The following is an 18,526-nucleotide window of genomic DNA, read 5'->3' as shown; positions in this document are numbered from 1 at the left end:
GGATCAAGTGAGCAAAATCAAGCTTATGCTACAATGACAAGAAGAAAGGGAAAATTTGGAAAGTCTGGTTCTCACAAAAAGAAAAGGAACATGGCTAAGATTCAATGTTGTGGATGTCAAGAATATGGTCATTAAAAAAGAGATTTTCCTAATATCAAGAAGGAAAATAAAAAAAGAGGAAAAGAAGAAGCCATATCACCGAGGAAGTAGAGGAAACTGAAAAGAAGAATTCCAAGAAAGAGGAAGTAAAAGATCTTTATTATGATTGAGATAGTCTTCCTCTCCTAGCTCTTTTCAAATTCTATTTTCAAGTTTTCCTATTGTAAAGTATAACTTTAGGAACCATTAGAAGCATGATAGGATACATCATGGCATCATAAGAAGCATTAGAAGAAAGAGCTTGTGATATCATTATAGGGAAGCATGAATGATAGCTACAGTAGGTCTATGAAAGAATATATCTCTTGGAAACCTCATTCGAAGCACTTAAGGGAAGTCATCTGGTACAAGTATCATTATACATCTTTCAAAAGGAAAAATCTGCTAGATGATGATACTCAAGATCCTCTAATGGAATCTTCATCAGAAGGTTCACCAATCAAAAGGGAGTAAGGGTTCATCAGGAATTCTAACTTGTGGAATTCATGGGATGAAGGTATGTTATAGACATTTTTGTGCCTTACAGCTCTAAGCATGAAATGTCCATAAACCAAGGGATCCTAAGTCCCTAAAAGTGTTGTTCCTACCCCTAGAGGAACAAGGTCAACCAATTACAGCTTCTCCCAGAAGTTCTCCACCAGAAACTGCTCAGAATCAGTCAAATCAGGATCATTTCAGCTGCTCCACTAGCCAGCTGCGTTGCATAGCACCCCAGTACACTAGCTAGGTGCATTTCAATGCACCTAAATGCACTACCAGGGTGCGCTGAGCGGAAAATGACAAATGGCAGTGTCATTCCGCGAGGTGGACAGACAATGGAAGCTTCCAGAATCTTCCTCAATGACACTTGCCTCACTGAGTTCGACCAAGGATGAGTAAGAGGCTCTCAGTCTCCAAGTGGAAGCAAGAACTGACAGAGAGAGGCCACAAGTCAAATCATAAGCTGACTCATCCTCTTTGCATACATCTATATATGGATCCCTCATCCCAGAGATCCAGAGGCTGGAATTTTGTACATTGCAGAGAATTGTTGTTGGTTTTGAGATTGAGATTAGTGCATTGGGTGATTTATGCTTTGTTGGGGGTGAAGAAGGGATTCCTTTGCTGGGAGGTTGATGCTGGATCGGGACTCACTTGGTTGTATCTCCTCCTGGATCTTCTTGTTATATCAATAAAACTATTTGAGTTTCTCCTACATGTTTGTGTATCAATGATGTTTTGTTATATTTGCATGTTTAGCTTAAATCTGATCCTAAGCTATTTATGAATGTAAATCTATGTCTTTGTGTAGTTTTCCTCTTCTGTGATCTTGCAGGAACTTGGTGAAGCTGGGCAAGTAAGGGAGCAGGTAGCTGGAAGCTGTTAAAGAGAAGAGAGATTGGATCAAAGGGCTAGCGAAAGACACAGGTTGGTTCATCCTATTCCTCTTCGTTTACAATTCATAAAGAAGAATATGAAAGTAGTTTTCCTTGTTTGTTGCTAAGGCACTATCACACCTTAGTGGGATAGGGGCGTTCTGAGTAGACACTTTTCCCAATAACAAAATGGCGACTCCGCTGGGGAACATGTCTAGTTAGTTTGTTTGTGTTTCTCTTGTTGTTTGTTTCATAAACACAGAAGTAGCAATCGAACTGCATTTGCCATTATCAAATGCAAAGTAGACACCTGCTACTTCAATCCACTCACTGGATTTGTTTATGATTTGAACAGCTGATTCACAAATGATCTGATTACCCTTTGTGATAGCTCTTAGTCCTCCTTTAAATCATCCCTCTGATTGTACCTTACTGATTTCTTTTACTCTGCCAAAAACCATAGATTAAACTGCAAACCGTGACCCAGAACCTGGATAGAAGTCTCGTTTCTGCCCCAGCGCAGGCTTTGTGAAGAGGTTCTGCATTTCAACGCAGGTCCCGAGAGGGCTACCTGCGCTGCAATTCAGTTTCTCTGTGCAACAGGTGCGCTGATCAGCCTTTGCCTTGTGCAGCTGAGGTTCTTTGCTTCATTTTGTCCAGTTTTGTCTCTGATTTTTGCAGCCTGTGATCAGTGTGTGTACGTGTCTGAAAACTCCTTTTCTTTGCCTTAATTCCACCTCCTTTGTACAAAAAGACTGTAGATGTTCTTTGTGTGTTTGTTACATCATTTACAGTTTTCCATTGAAAGAGTAGAATAGTCATACTGTCGTCCTTGGATTTAGATCTGTCGTAAGTGTCGATTTTGATCTTAGGAGAAAGTTTGTTTGCTGTTGACAGTTGATTATACTTTTACTTTTGCCTTTGGTTTGAATTTGTCTCTTTCTAGTGTCGAAATGAGTGTTTATTTCAAAATCATAAAGTGTCGTAATCTTCTCTACCTTTTGATTTCGAAAAGAAGCTTGTTTGTGTTTTTCACTTGAAAGCAAATTCAGATTTGTACATCAACTTTCTTTTTAGGCATCAATATTAAGAAAGTGAAAACAAATACATGCATATGTGCATTTGCATATTGATAGTTTGTATGGCTTGATTTAGGAAAAGTGCATTTACAGTGTGCTCTTTGCTCTTTGAGAAAAGATTGTGTCTTTCTTTTCCCCTTGTAGCTAGGATTTTCATTGCTGAAAAGAGATAAAAGCTTGCTTATCATCTTTAGATTGCATTATAGCAATTACATCTACATCTCGTGGTGATCCCAAAAGGAAAACTTCTAAGAAAGATCAACTTAAAATAAATTGAATGAATCTAACAACGCATTGGAACTTAACGCACAACATAGAGGTCTAAGCTAGAGACGTGTTCCGGCGTCGTAAAACCTGGTAACTGTTGTCCTCACTGATGGTTGGGTGATTCCTCCACTGTGAGACAATAAGTGCCGGTATGGACTTGTGCTCCCACGTACCGTCGAGTATATATTGGGAGACCCCTATAGGCTTAAAACCTTTTATCCATAGGAAGCCGTGTCGGCCGCCCTACTGATCGCAATGCACCGAACACAGCATTCGGGAAGATTGACTGCCGTACCGTAAAACGTATTCTGCAGTTTTGTGATTGGTTTGGTACTCCCTCTACCTAGATCTCAAGAGCAGTCCCTTTCGTTCCTTTTCAGACTCCTTAACGGAAAAGGTCCATCTAAGCACTTGTCACTTCAGGCTCATTAAAAATCGAAGGAGACTAGAGTCATCTTTTGTTTTTTCTTGACTCTTTAAAATTGAAAAAACAAGTTGTGTCTAAAGCGTCTAAAAATTTATTTTAAACGGAATATTCATCACCCTTTTCCTACGTTGATCTTAAGTTGAGAAAATGGAGTCTACCAACCAAGGAATTCCCCTTGGTGGAAATCATAGTCCCTTCTCCTCTTGGGGAGATGTTGGTGCACCCCATATGGCCACATTGTCGCTTCCAGGACTGACAATTAGCTTGCCAGTATGGCTCTTCTCAACCAATGTCATTCAGAACACCACTATTCCTGAACAACCAAATCAGCAGTTAGACCAGTCCAGAGTTACCCACCGACCTTCTACTTCCTCTAATTCTTCCTCTCCTCCTTCCTCTTCGCTTGATGGGGCTGGCAAAGCCAAAAGTCAAGTTCCTAAGGAGAAGAAGGAAAAGAAGAAGAAAGAGAAGAAGAAGAAGGAGCGAAAAGCGAATGGGGGCAAACGAGTGTCGTCTAACGAAAATCCACACACTACACCGACCAGGCCTAAATCGCCATGTGTCATTTGCAAGGGAGACCACTTTCACAGAGATTGTCCTTGCATCCCTTGGATACTAAGGGAATGGTCTCCCCGTTTGCACAATCCGGTGTCGTCAACCTCTGATGGCCATGTTGAAAGCACACCGTCAACTAGCGAAAGTGAAGCCCCAGGACAAAAAGGGAGAGCTAGATCTCCCTGTAAAGTGTGCGAAGGCGATCACGCCATCCACCGTTGTCCCTTCTTAGACGAAGCTAAAAGAGTTTTGGATGATCGTCCGGTTTCATCGTTACAACTTCCTCCTAGATATACAAAACTCTTGCCGAGTCCTTCGTTAGTTGAGAATCCAGCTGGCCCGCTCAAGTGGTCAGCTGAAGCGCCTGTCATTGAAAATGAACCAGCTGAATCCATACCCGATGAAAGTCAAAAGGTCGAAGCGGTAGTTGACCCAGTCTTGCCTTCAGAGGTTTTATCTTTGAATGACACAGTCACTGGAGAGAACAAGGATGACACCGTCCAAATTCTCTTCATCAACACAGACTTCGACAAACACGGGGGCAACTTACCCATTCCTTTACCATAGGAAGGAAGTTCGTCAGAGCCGTACCCGGCGGTCTACTCGGTCCCACCTCCAAGCAACCTAGTTGTCTCCTTCGACTGGAATCAACTAGGCAGACCCGTTTACCAGCAAACATACCATTCAGAATTATCGTCCAAATATATAGAATGGTCATGGCTGGTACCATCATAGATGAGGGGGCTTCTGTGAGTATCCTTTCCTCTATTGCTTGGAAAGCGCTTGGTTCGCCATCGCTATTGCCTGAGATGAGAAATCTGACAGGCTTTGATAAAGGAATCAGTCGACCTTTAGGGATCCTTCCCAATGTGCCCATAACATTGAGAGGGAAGACAGTTCAAATGAACGTAATGGTAGTCCAAGGACCCTTAGATTACAATCTACTCCTTGGGTGAGACTATATTTATTGCATGGGAGCCATCGTCTCCTCACTCTTAAGAGTAATGTGTTTTCCGCAAGAAGGAAGAGTGGTCAAGCTCATAGACCAGCTTCTATTTCCTGGATCATGCATAGCAAATAGTCATATACCATCCCTAAATGGTCTCTTCACGCAAGAAATGTCTCAATCCCCAGTCCGTCCTCCCGATGAGCGCGAGTAATTCGGAGGGATATGACTGAAACCCAGGGGGCATGCGTCCTGGTCTGCTTCGGCAGGAAAACTTCGAGTATAGGGTAGGTTTCCACGGGAGAATATGACTAGTCTGTACCCCGTCCGTGATTGGAAGAGGGGTTATTCTAGAAAAAGATTCTCTTGTCAAAGTTATGTGTGTGGCGCTTGTTGTCACTCACCTTTGTTTATCTCGGTAGACATCGCCGAGGAAGTGTTTCATTTGTAACGCGAATGAGACAATCTTTGGTAACCTGAAAGAGGTAGGCCTTTCCTGATAGAACAAATGTTTTGTCTGCAAATTGAGGGGTAACCTTGAAACCATATTTTATACCTGGGGGCATGCAAACCTTTTGGAGTGCAAGCAAAGAGCGATTATTTATCTGTTTTTTGGATTAGTCGTTTCCTAACTTGCATAAAGAAAGGATGTGGGGCAAAAATCTAAATGTTGCCGTTTTATATGAGACATTCTTATCATATGACTGGATTATCAAGCAGTTTTAGCACATAGTTCAAGCTCGTTAAAAAATAAACATAAGACCGAGCAAGTGTTTCAATCCGCGTTTAAGCTCGTTAAAAAATGAACTATCCTCCGATAAATAACCACCGTGAATGTAGCATTATCAGCCATTAAAGCCTTGGTCGTGTTTGCACCGTCACCTCCACTTTTCCATTGGCCGATCATTCACCTCCATTTGATTGTTTACCCATTTTGAGGAACAGCTGCAAAGAGTGATTTCACTAGCCATCCTTGTGACACTGCCGTGATTGGAAAATTCCAACCCTTACCTGGAATTAGCTGCTACCCATTTTATCACTCGTTCCTCAAAAGACGAGTCTTCTTTAAGCTCTTTTCATCTGACTCATAAAATATGAAAAGATTGCCGAGTTTTGGCCTTCCAGCTCGTTAAAGCGACCGAAGTGCTATCCCTCCTCTAGATTTTAATCTTTTTGGACTAGAGGGATTATTGCACAAAAAGATCGAGCGCTTCTGTTGTTCGGCTCGTTAAAACTATCGAAAATTCATCCCTTCTGTATTCTTTTATACTTTTTCGGACTTAAGGGATTAGATGACGAAAAAGGAATTCCGGAGTTAACTTTACGTACCTTTTCAGACTCTCTAAAAATGAAAAGGGCCGAGTTATCTTTGTCGTTAGACTCGTTAAAAAGATTAATAGCGACAAACTTGTCTTTAGACGAGAACGAGTTTCACTATCGCTAGGCTCGTTAAGACATAGCGATGGGTTTGCCCGAAGGGAAAATTATAGAATAAGCATATGTTATCCTCCTCAAGCTTGACAAAAATAAAGAGGTACTGGTCAGCAATGACTGGGGAAAAATTGGGAAGAAACTCAAAGAATCTTTATTGGTAGCAAGTCGCTCTTGAACATGACACTTCCACTCCGTGCCTGAGTCGGGTTGGGTTGTTTCATTCACCGGTCACATCACCATGGTCACGCCATACCATCCACATTTGGGGTAAATGCTACCGATCCATCACATAAGTGTCGCCGACATGTTCAAGAGAAGTCATCCAGAGAAGTCACCCGTGTTCCATCCACTACCATACAGTATACTTCATTCCTTCATGACCGCCATCCTGAACCATATATCATCAGATCGTTTTCACCTCCATCAAAATCATTTTCTCTGTTCCGTGTCATTGATGTGGGATTCATTAAGGCCCTCCTTTGACGGGTCGCTTCTTGTCGACACCAGCTCATTATCCAAGAAGTTGATCTAGGAACACCCCGTTCAGTACTTTGAAGCTTGCATGCCTCAATGGCAAGTTTCTCACTTCTGGCGACAGGTATACATCAATGACCTTCGACCGAAAGATTTTGCGTGGTGTTCGACGCCAAGTCCTTTATTCACACCACGTGAATTGTACTGCAGTACCTTGAGGGTCATCATCCTTATCGGTGATTCCTCTCGTGCTTGTTAACATTTTACATCATTGACTGGTAATCAAGCGATGTCTTTCCATGTTCGACTTCAAAACATTTCTCACATGGATCGACTTGTACTTTGAGTGAAGGTCGGACGAGATTGAAGACCCTTGATCTAGTTTCATCCATCCGGGCTGCGATATGTATTCAGGAAAAATAAAGACATTGACATGTACAACATTGCAGCACAGATAATCATCCTACCAAAATGATGATGACTTCATCAAAATCATCAGTCTACCATCAGACGATTGTCTGTCCTGTGTACATAAAAATGAATTTATAAAGCTGAGCATGGGAATGCCCGCCTCAGCTAGATCATGAAAACAGTATGAAGATAATGTATTGTATTGTATCTTATTACAGGTCTCCTCCCATCATTGAAAGAACTTCGGATCCTCCTAATAAAGCATTTCACCCGATAAACGGCCTCATACTTTAGGGGGCAACTGTTATAGACATTTTTGTGCCTTACAGCTCTAAGCATGAAATGTCCATAAAACAAGGGATCCTAAGTCCCTAAAAGCGTTGTTCCTACCCCTAGAGGAACAAGGTCAACCAATTACAGCTTCTCCCAGAAGTTCTCCACCAGAAACTGCTCAGAATCAGTCAAATCAGGATCATTTCAGCTGCTCCACTAGCCAGCTGCGTTGCATAGCACCCCAGTACACTAGCTAGGTGCGTTGCAACGCACCTAAATGCACTACCAGGGTGCACTGAGCGGAAAATGACAAATGGCAGTGTCATTCCGTGAGGTGGACAGACAATGGAAGCTTCCAGAATCTTCCTCAATGACACTTGCCTCACTGAGTTCGACCAAGGATGAGTAAGAGGCTCTCAGTCTCCAAGTGGAAGAAAGAACTGACAGAGAGAGGCCACAAGTCAAATCATAAGCTGACTCATCCTCTTTGCATACATCTATATATGGATCCCTCATCCCAGAGATCCAGAGGCTGGAATTTTGTACATTGCAGAGAATTGCTGTTGGTTTTGAGATTGAGATTAGTGCATTGGGTGATTTATGCTTTGTTGGGGGTGAAGAAGGGATTCCTTTGCTCGAAGGTTGATGCTGGATCGAGACTCACTTGGTTGTATCTCCTCCTGGATCTTCTTGTTATATCAATAAAACTATTTGAGTTTCTCCTACATGTTTGTGTATCAATGATGTTTTGTTATATTTGCATGTTTAGCTTAAATCTGATCCTAAGCTATTTATGAATGTAAATCTATGTCTTTGTGTAGTTTTCCTCTTCTGTGATCTTGCAGGAACTTGGTGAAGCTAGGAAAGTAAGGGAGCAGGTAGCTGGAAGCTGTCAAAGAGAAGAGAGGTTGGATCAAAGGGCTAGCGAAAGACACAAATTGGTTCATCCTATTCCTCTTCGTTTACAATTCATAAAGAAGAATACGAAAGTAGTTTTCCTTGTTTGTTGCTAAGGCACTATCACACCTTAGTGGGATAGGGGTGTTCTGAGTAGACACTTTTCCCAACAACAAGGTATGATGACAAAAGAGGTGAAGAAGATCAATGATTGAAGTTTTCATTCAAGGAAGATGTTGAAGGAATATCACCTAAAAGAAAAATGAGGTATGTATGCTTTTATCTGATAATTTTGGAGTCATGTCATATGGTTGCGGATAACATAGATAAATGATCTACTTCGAGAGCATGATCAAAAGGAAAGTATCACCCCCATTGAAAAGATGTAAGAAGGAACAGGTCGCACATTGAATAGATGAAATAAGCATAATATGTCCTCATATGAAATTTGAGGTGGCTGACATTAACTAGAGGAACTATGATCGAAAGTTCCTAGAAGGAAATGTTGAAGAAAGAAAGGAATATATCATGAAATATGCAACTATGGAAAAGGGAAATCAACATCCGAGGAATGAGATATTTGACTACGATATCCCCATGAAAGATATTAAACTCTGATGAAGTCTGAAAAAGAAAGAGACCCTTGAAAACATATATCTTGGGGAGATGTGTCAATATGTATGTAGGATGTTGATGCAAACTAGAAGATGTCATGACGAAAGGTCATCACAAAAATAATTTTTCCTTAATGTTCATTCCTTTATTTTTGAATGATATCTAGATGGGCTTATGTGGGGATGCCAAGGGAAGATCTATGGATATCTTCTACCCATGATGTCCATGTAGTAGGATAAAAGATCCTTAAGAAAATATGACATGAAGAAGGTAGCATGGCATGAAGTCCAGATAGGAACGGATGGATCACTTTCCAATGAAAATAATAATGACATGACTGACTCAGGGATGAAAGTGATGAATGGTTTATTCCCTACGAAGAAGTCCCAAAACATGAAGACTCCTAAATAAAGAAAATAAGTTCATGGCATCATAAGGAAGGAGGTATTCAAGCAGCCGGTTGTCCCATCATCTCCACCTTAAGATTTTTTGTAGGTCCCTAATTAAGAGGGAGTCTGGAAATAAGTTTCTTACTTGGTAGAAACTTATAAGAAAAATTACTAAGCCAAGAGGGAGCTTAGGTACATTCCTTCCGTAGGAATGAGTGCATTCCTTCATTGGAATAGGTATGTACTCCCTAATTAAGAGTGAGAAATGGACATATCGTTCTTTTCTTCACTTAGGAAGAAAAAATGGAGGATTGGGTAAACATATGGCATCTGATGCTTTTTGAGGATGAGTTAGGGCATCCAATATAAGAGTAGTCATAGAGGACCAATATTCTTTGAGGAATGCGAATCCAAGATAAGAATAGTCCCAAGGGAACACACCCTAAGAACCGAGGTGGGGTATGTTCCGAGAGAGACAATGATGAGGGTGTCTATACATCATTGGTCTTGCCAGCATTGAGCTCAGATCTTATGGAGAGATAGAATTGTTAGTCAAGGCCTTGCTATGTGACAATGTTGGTTGATATGATGCTAAATAGATGGGTTACCAATATGACTCTTCTTATGAGAATTTACAAGTACCATGTATGGATTATGAATACCTACCTAGTTAAGAGGGAGTGTTGGAAAATGTAACTAGGTTCAGTATTCATAATGACATGTGTAATTGTGATTTTACGTAATTGATGTAAAGAAGAAAATAAAATTGTTTTTTTAGTAGTTGAATCATGAATTTCATGATCAAGGAATTTTATTTTAGTAAGGATCCCATTGTGAACCTTTAGGTTTTAAGTCATAAAAGTCAAATTGAGTCAATGTCATGTATGAAAGGACCCTTATTGGGCATTTTAGATATTTTAATGAGTCAATAAAAAAATAATAAGGCCCTCCAAGACCAAGCCTAAGAACCCACTACAAGTTAGCTTCAAGAAGGAACGATGAAACATCTTCAAAGGACATGTCGGCCTAGATCCCTATCAAGTTGGATTATATGCATGGGAAAATCATTATATATAGGCAGCTTGACTGCCATTTGGAATCAAGAAATTCGGTAAAGGGATAATTCTACAATAAAGAAGTGTGAGGATCATATAGATGTTGGCTATTATGATACAAGTGTTGTCCTTGATGGAAACTTACTCACAGGTCAATTCAGTTTTGATAAAAGGCAACTCAAAGTACAATACGAATATTCAGAGGTAACAGGGCAGTGGTACAGAAGAACAGGAAGATGGAACTAAGGTCTACTAATCAAAATAAATAAGGTGAAAGAAAAGGTTGATGTAAAGAAGTTTAAGAAGTATACGCAAGTTAACTTAGTCAAAACGGCGTATACACGCTGGTTCACAGAACAAAAAGAGCGTATACATATACAGACACTATCACAAGAGGAAAAGCATGTACAGGTTGGACAATCAAGGATTTGGTCTAAAGTATTTGGTCCGAGGTATTGGTCTGAGGTATTGGTCCGAGGTATTTGGTCCAAGGTATTAAGAAAGGCCTAAAACTATATAAGGAGGAGAAGGTCATTAGGCTAGAGTGTGCAAGTGAAAAGGGTTTCTAAGGAATACTTCTATCTAAAGTATATTTTATGCTACAGGGGACATCTTGGTGATTTGATCTGAAATATTTTATGCACCTTGAATTCAATGTTAGATTAGGATCATGAGATCTGAAATGACTTATCATTGAATGATATGATATTGGTTGGGCCATATCTAATTGTGTACACCTATTTTATTCTTTTCATGTCATGATCTGGGCTTGTCTGAAGTCCGGAATAGAAGAAAAGTTATGAGTTAATATTTGCAAATCTGTACACTGGTTCGCTTTGGTGAAGTTGCGTATACATGCTGGTTCGACTCTTCCAAGTAGCGTATGCAAAAGAAAAGGTATGTTGTTCATAGATGACTGACCTATTTGATTAGTTCTGTTGTTTTAATGTTGTTTGTTAATGAAGTCTTCTTAGATCTGAATGTAAAACTGAATGCATAAGGAGTTTGATATCCGATTGATTGATTGTATAAGTGAGAAGGGTGATCTCTGCTACTGCCTATGTAAGGCTCTGTAAATTGAAAATATATTGCTCGTTGGTACAGACATGATTCAAAAGTTTTATGTTTCAGTAGTTTTGAAGGTATACACAGGTTTAATTAAAGGAAGAAGCATATACACGTAGGTTGGGTTCAGTAAAGTAGCATATACATTTTGATGCATGATTTTTGAGGTTGCAGCTGGTTCTAAATGATGATGTAGGTTTATGGGTTCAGCACAGTGATCTGGTGATAGTGATCTGATTGTTTGGATTAACTGATTGTTGGTTGATGCAATTTGAGTTTAAAAGTTTCTGATGTGTCCAGTATGAAAATTTGATGAAACAAAGCCATCATGTGTACCAAGAGCATCCAATTTGAAAATTTATGAAGTGTGGTCCCTGGAGGAAGAGAGAAGGTCGTAGCCTTCTGTAGGTAAGTTCTTATGTACTAGTAAACACATTGGTTAGTACAAGAGCTAGGGGGTTGTAGCTCCCTTCTAGTAGAAGATGGAAAATGATAGAAGGTTGTAGCCTTCTGCAGGTGGGTACCTACATACTAGTATGAGTCTGCACTAGTACAAGATTGTAAACAGATCTTCTTATTATTAAAAGAAGATAGAGATGACAGCATCGGGTGGTTTTCACCCACATTGGGTTTCCACCTTAAATCTTGGTGTTCATGTGTGTGATGGTTCATTCTATTTTTACTGCGTTGTTTAATAAGTTACTGATGCACTGGTTATAGATATTCACATGATAAATTAATTAAATCAAAGTTCTCTGAGTATACATTGGTTTCACTAATCACAGTAGCGTGTACATGCTAGTTCACTTCACAAAAGTAGCATATACAAATATGTTTGGGAAATGAAAAATTATTGATCTGATAACATTGATTCACCCCCCCTCTCAGTATTATTTCCAACAATTGGTATCATAGCAGCTCATTCAGAAGAAGCTTGATCACTTGAAGGAAGATCTTGCAAGATGAATAATCATGAATGCATGGATCCATCAGACCACCAATATTCAATGGGAGCAACTTAGTATATTATAAAATAAGAACCAAAGCCTATCTACAATCACTTGGAGCCGATGTTTCAGAAATTGTGGAAGGAGGATATCAATTTCCAACAGTAATTCCTATAGACTCTGCAGGTAAGAAGTTATATGAAACCAATGCCAGATATTTCAATACGTTATTGGGAATTCTGCCAGAATTAGAATTTTTCAAAGTCATGCAGCTCAAAACAACCAAAGAGATGTGGGACAAAATCATTCAAAGCTACGAAAAAGACTCTCAAGTAAAATGTGCTAAGCTTCAAACTCTTAGAATTCAGTATGAAACTCTTAGGGTGCATAGTGACGAGAGTGTTGCTAGTTACTTCTTATGTATAGATGAGTTTGTTAATTGTTTGAAGAATCTTGGTGAAGAGATAAAGGAAGTTACCTTAGTTGAGAAAATTTTGAGATCTTTGTCTTCTGAATTTGAGTCAAAAGTGTCTGCCATAGAAGAAAAATAGGATCTTCAGACTATCACTGTGACTCAACTTCATGGAATCCCAACTTCCTTTGAAATGAGAAAAGGAGGTCCATCAGATATGAGAGAAGCCACATTTAAAACATCAGCAAAGGGAAAAGAAAAGGAAGAGCCCAATGAATCAGGACACATTTCAGAAGAAGAAGATGAAGTAAATTTTTTCAAGAAGCTTCAACGGGGTTCCGGAAGATTTAGAGGTAATCTACCTTTCAAATTCTTTGCTTGTGGTAGATTCAATCACTATGCTACCGAATGTCCTCATAAAGATAAATATGAAAAAGTGAAGGAATATGAAAAAGGCAATAGAAAATAGGCTATGAATAGGAGTTACTGTATGCATGAAGATAGTGATGGTTTATCTAATAGTGATGAAGATGAAACTAAACAAGATTATAGACTACTCATGGCTTATGACAATGTGATTTTTTGGATGCATTAGAAGAGGAAGACTTTCTTGAAGAAATCACTAAACTCAAAATCTGTGTAGAAGAAAAGAATGTGACCATAGATACTTTGACACACCAACTTGTCGAAAGAGAAAAACACATTCAAAACCTAGAATGTGAAATTGTGGGTCTAAGAAAAGATCTTGAGAAGACAAAATCTCTTGATGTTAGATTTGCTAAAGGATCAGAAACTTTAAATGAAATTATCAATTTTCAGCGTTATCCTTTGATAAAGATAGGTCTTGGATATACTGAAGATTCATCTCAATCAAAAAAGTCGTCAACCTCCACTAGAAGGTATCTTGATGCAGCAAAGACCAGTGAACAGTATGTCAATCGTCAACAAAAGTCTAAAATTACTCATCAGGTAAATCATACTCAATTTACTCCAAGGATGAATATCAGTAGAAGTCAAAATCAACAGGTAAACAATATTAAAAGATACTATTATTGCAAAAATTTCTTTAATGGGCAATGTTTTTCATGTCATAACTTTGGGCACAAGGTTTGTCAATGTGTTGCTTGCAAAACCATCATGACTAGAGAAGCACGAAATCAAAGGAGTGCGATAGGAATCAAGAAAAGTTCCTATAATAAATTTTCTCCTCTTGAAAATGAAATAGAATGTTCGATTTGTAACAACTTTGGTCATGAAGAATCTGAATGCAGGAGAAAATTTCGGCCAACACTTCAAAAGGAGAAAACACCATTAAATCCCAAGGTATGGAGAAGAAAGGAATCTTAATAAAAAAGATGTGGCATAGCTCTGTATGCAGAAGGACAAGAAAATCAGTGGTACATTGACAGTGGATGCTCCAAACACATGATAGGTGATAAAGAGAAACTGCATTCATATAGTGCTTTAGAAAAGGAAAATAATGTCTCATTTGGAAATGACACACATGTTGTCATTAAAGGTAAAGGCTCTATTTTCTTGAAAGAAAAGGTTAAAGCTAGAAATGACATGTATGTAAATGGTTTAAAGCATAATCTGTTGAGTGTCAGTCAAATGTGTGATCAAGGAAATGAAGTGGTATTTCGATCAAACGGATGTGTGGTTTGTGAGCTTGATACAGGAAAGACTGTGATCAAAGGAACAAGAACTCTAAACAACTTATACATACCCAAAGGAGGACAAAAACAATGCTATCTAAGCAAAACAAATGAAAACTGGCTATGGCATAGAATATTGGGACATCTAAGCTTTTCTCAAATAAGAAAAGAATGTAGGCTCATGGCAATATGTGATCTTCCAGACATTAGCATCCCAGAAAATACCATATGCAAACCATGTCAAATTGGTAAGAAAAACAGAGTTCACTTCAATGAAAAGGAAGGATCAACAAGTAAGCCTCTTGAACTCATCCATACTGATTTATGTGGTCCAATAAGGAAAAAGTCACCTCGTGGAGAAGAATACATTATTTTATTTATTGATGATTTTTCTAGGATGTGTTGGATAGGTCTACTAAAGAATAAAGATGAAGCATTTGAAATTTTAAAGCCTTCAAAGATTTAGTTGAAAATGAATCAGATAAAAAAATAAAATGTCTCAGATCTGATCGAGGGGGAGAATTCTTATCATATGAATTCTTTGAATTTTGTGAACAACATGGAATAAAGAGGCAATTCTCCATCGCAAGAACTCCTCAGCAAAATGGTGTGGTGGAAAGAATGAAAAAAACAATTCAATAAATGGCTCGAGAAATGCTTGATGAATCTGGAACTCCTACAACCTTCTAGGGTGAAGCTGCATTTGTTGTTATGACTGTTCTCAACAAAGAAAATGTTTGGATAAATAGCAATCAAACTCCATATGAACTTTGGTATGGTAAATCTCCTACTGTAAAACACTATAGAGTGTTTGGAAGAAAATGTTTCATCAAAAGGACTGATGAAAAACTTGGTAAGTTCGAACCTAGAGCAGACGAAGGAATTCTCCTTGGTTATTCATCCAGAAGTAAAGGATACAAATGTTATAATAAAAGACTTTGGAAAATTTTTGAAAGCGTTGATGTTGTAATTGATGAAGCATGCATAAATCTGGAACAAATGAAATCAACAGAAGAATATGAAATTGAGGAAGTTGGGGAATGCTTTCCCACATCAAACCAATGAAGAACCAGAAGAAGATACAATAGACAGATTAAAGACTCCATCCAGGTATGTTTAGAAGAATCATCCAGAATCTGAAATTCTAGGAGAAAAGGGGGCTAGCGTACAGAGAAGAAGAACTCTTACAGGGACCTCAAGCTACCTAGCATTAATATCCTCCATCAAACCTCAGAATGTAAATGAAGCCTGCAAAGATGAATACTGGGTCAATGCCATGGATGAAGAACTTGACCAAATTGAAAAGAATGATACTTGGGAGTTAGTTTCTAGACCTCATGATAAAAATATTTTAGGAACAAAATGGATATTTAAGAACAAGATGAATGAAAATGGAGAAGTTATTAGAAATAAGGCCAGACTTGTTTGTAAAGGGTATGCTCAACAAGAAGGTATAGATTTTGAAGAAATCTTTGCACCTCTTGCCAGATTTGAAGCCATAACAATGTTTCTTGCTCTTTCTAGTTTTTGAAAATTCAAAGTATATCAAATGGATGTAAAATCAGCCTTCCTTAATGGAGACTTAGAAGAAGAGATTTATATTGAACAGTCAAAAGGATTCATTCATGGAAATGATGAAAAACTTGTATGCAAGCTTTAAAAGGCTCTCTATGGTTTGAAACAGGCTCCAAGGGCTTGGTATTACGGCCTTGACAAATATCTAAAACAACAAGGTTTCACAAAAGGTTTTGCCGATAGCAATTTATACACAAAGGTTGAAAATGATAAACTGCTAATTATTGTTGTTTATGTTGATGATATCATCTTTGGTAGCAATGAAGAATCCATGAGTCAAAATTTTGCTTCAGTAATGTAGCAAGAATTTGAAATGTCCTTACTTGGTGAACTTACTTATTTTCTTGGTCTACAAGTAAAACAAACTAAAGATGGAATCTTTCTTTCACAAACAAAATTGTTAGCCCCCTAATTTTCTCTCTTTTTGCCATTTTTCCCTTCCTAAATCATAACCATTTACTGTTGTTTTACCTCTCTTATACACCCTCATCTTGCACCAATCCAAGAACAATGACATATTTCGAATAAACATTATTTTTCATATTTTTAATTCAAATTAGCATTAATTAATAATTTATTACATGATTTCTTGCTTATAATCACTCTTTGTAACTTATCGATATCTCCAATGTTTATTTGGTAGTCAAAGTACTTATCGTGACCACTGATCCTAGTGCAGGATCAGATCTTGCATCGTTACTAGCGCAACAAACCCTTGCAGCAGATCCGAACCTCCTTTATCACGGCCTCGTTTTGAGTAGCTTCAGCCACGATAGCAAGATCGATCCAAAGGCAGTTGAGATCAAATTTATGAAGAACGAAAATCTGGAGATTGGCTATGGCGAGTTTTGTTAAATTGTCTAATTTTGAAGGCCCAAAAGCTAAATTCTACATTTGGTTATGTAATCGGTTCAATGATCTATTTTGGCCTTTGGCCAAAGATCTATATAATGAAGAATGTAAATAGGATGAGGAGAGTTTTTGGATAGGAGTTTTTTGATAGAACAGAGACACAGCAAGAGAGGCGATAACAGGTTGCTATATTTTTTTATCGCCTGAATCTGGGATGGACAATGTATTAACACATGTATTTGCCTAAGTGAATTAATAAAAACAAAGCTCCACCTCATGTTTTATAAATCACATTCCTGTATTTGAAGTTGGTGAATTGATTAAAGTACTGAGCAACGTTTTTATTTAAAAGGGAAACACACTAGTTGGCTAGGGCCCATCCAACCCAGCATGTTTACCCTATTTCCTATTTCTTGTAATTTGTGTTTATATTGTCAAGTGTGATTTAATTTCAAGCACATGCATTCCTATATGAGTGAAAGCAGATTCGTTGTGTGAAGTAGCTAAATTTCCTTTCCTGCACTTGATTTCAGATTGGTTTTCCTTGCCTGGTCCAAGTAGGAGAAATAAACCTATACCAGTGCACGTTGGTATGATATTTCCTTTTCTACAGTTCTGATTGGTTGGTTTTCCCCGCCTGGTCCAAGCAGGAGAAATGAACCTACACCAGTGCACATTGGTGTGATGCAACAGGATTTCTTAGTCTACTTTCCACAATTTTCTTTCTTTCATTAAATGGTTTATGACAGGATAAATGTATATGGATTGTTTCTTTATTCCCACACTCTGTCAAGATCACAAACATTCATTTTTATGTGTGCAATTTGACTTAACAGTATAATAGCACTTGCAATAAGTAAGCACCTATTTTAAGAATTAAATGCTAAGTGCAAGAAGCTCTGATATGGTGCAAGAACTATTTTCTTGCCACAGGATCTGAGTTCTTTGAACCTGGAAAAGTTCAAGCCCTTGAAGGAAGTAAAACGACTTTAGTAAAGACACCATTTAAACCTTCTGCATAAATCTCTGTTCCTGCACTAGTGCAAGAAGACTGCGATAGTGTAGGATAGATTAGTGCAAGAAGGAAATCTCTAAAGGAGCAGGTTTAAAGGGCCCATCTGATGAGACTGCTAAGTGTCTCTGATAAATAAAAACACTCGCTCAGTAGTTAAACAATAATTAGCTAGAGCGATTGCCCTTTATCTTTTATTCCCTCTTGCAAATGCATTCTTCCTTGGTCCAGACTAGATTATTTTGATGGTTCAAGTGCCTTTTTCTCTTCTCAGTTTAATTCTACAATATTTCCTTTAAAGAGAGTAGGGATTTATATTAGAAAGATTCATACCATCTCTGGCATTTCCTGTGCTTCGTCTCTAAGTTTACGAATTCCCCGGGTTAACAAATTAAGTGTTGAGGAGTTTTCTTAAGTGTAATTTCTGCACCCAACATTTTGGCACTGTTGCCGGGGAGGTGATTTGATTGGTAAGAATTTTCTGATTATACAATAGAGGTAATTTTTCCTTTATTTTGCAGTATTGTTTGGAAAAGCTTCATTGAAGGAATTTTACTAGTGTTGATTGATTTCTAACAGCGTTTTTTATTAGAATTTGTTTGTTATTTTTCTTTCGCTTTTTCGAAATGAATGCCTAGAAAAGGTAAGGGTTCGAAGCCCACTAAGGGCTGA

The sequence above is a fragment of the Pinus tabuliformis genome, chromosome 7 (genome assembly GCF_031772625.1).
Source record: "Pinus tabuliformis cultivar Carrire ecotype Pingquan chromosome 7, CPIR1, whole genome shotgun sequence".
Classification (NCBI taxonomy): Eukaryota; Viridiplantae; Streptophyta; class Pinopsida; order Pinales; family Pinaceae; genus Pinus; species Pinus tabuliformis.
The sequence above is the reverse complement of the archived record's forward strand: the minus strand, read 5'-3'. Positions refer to the sequence as shown.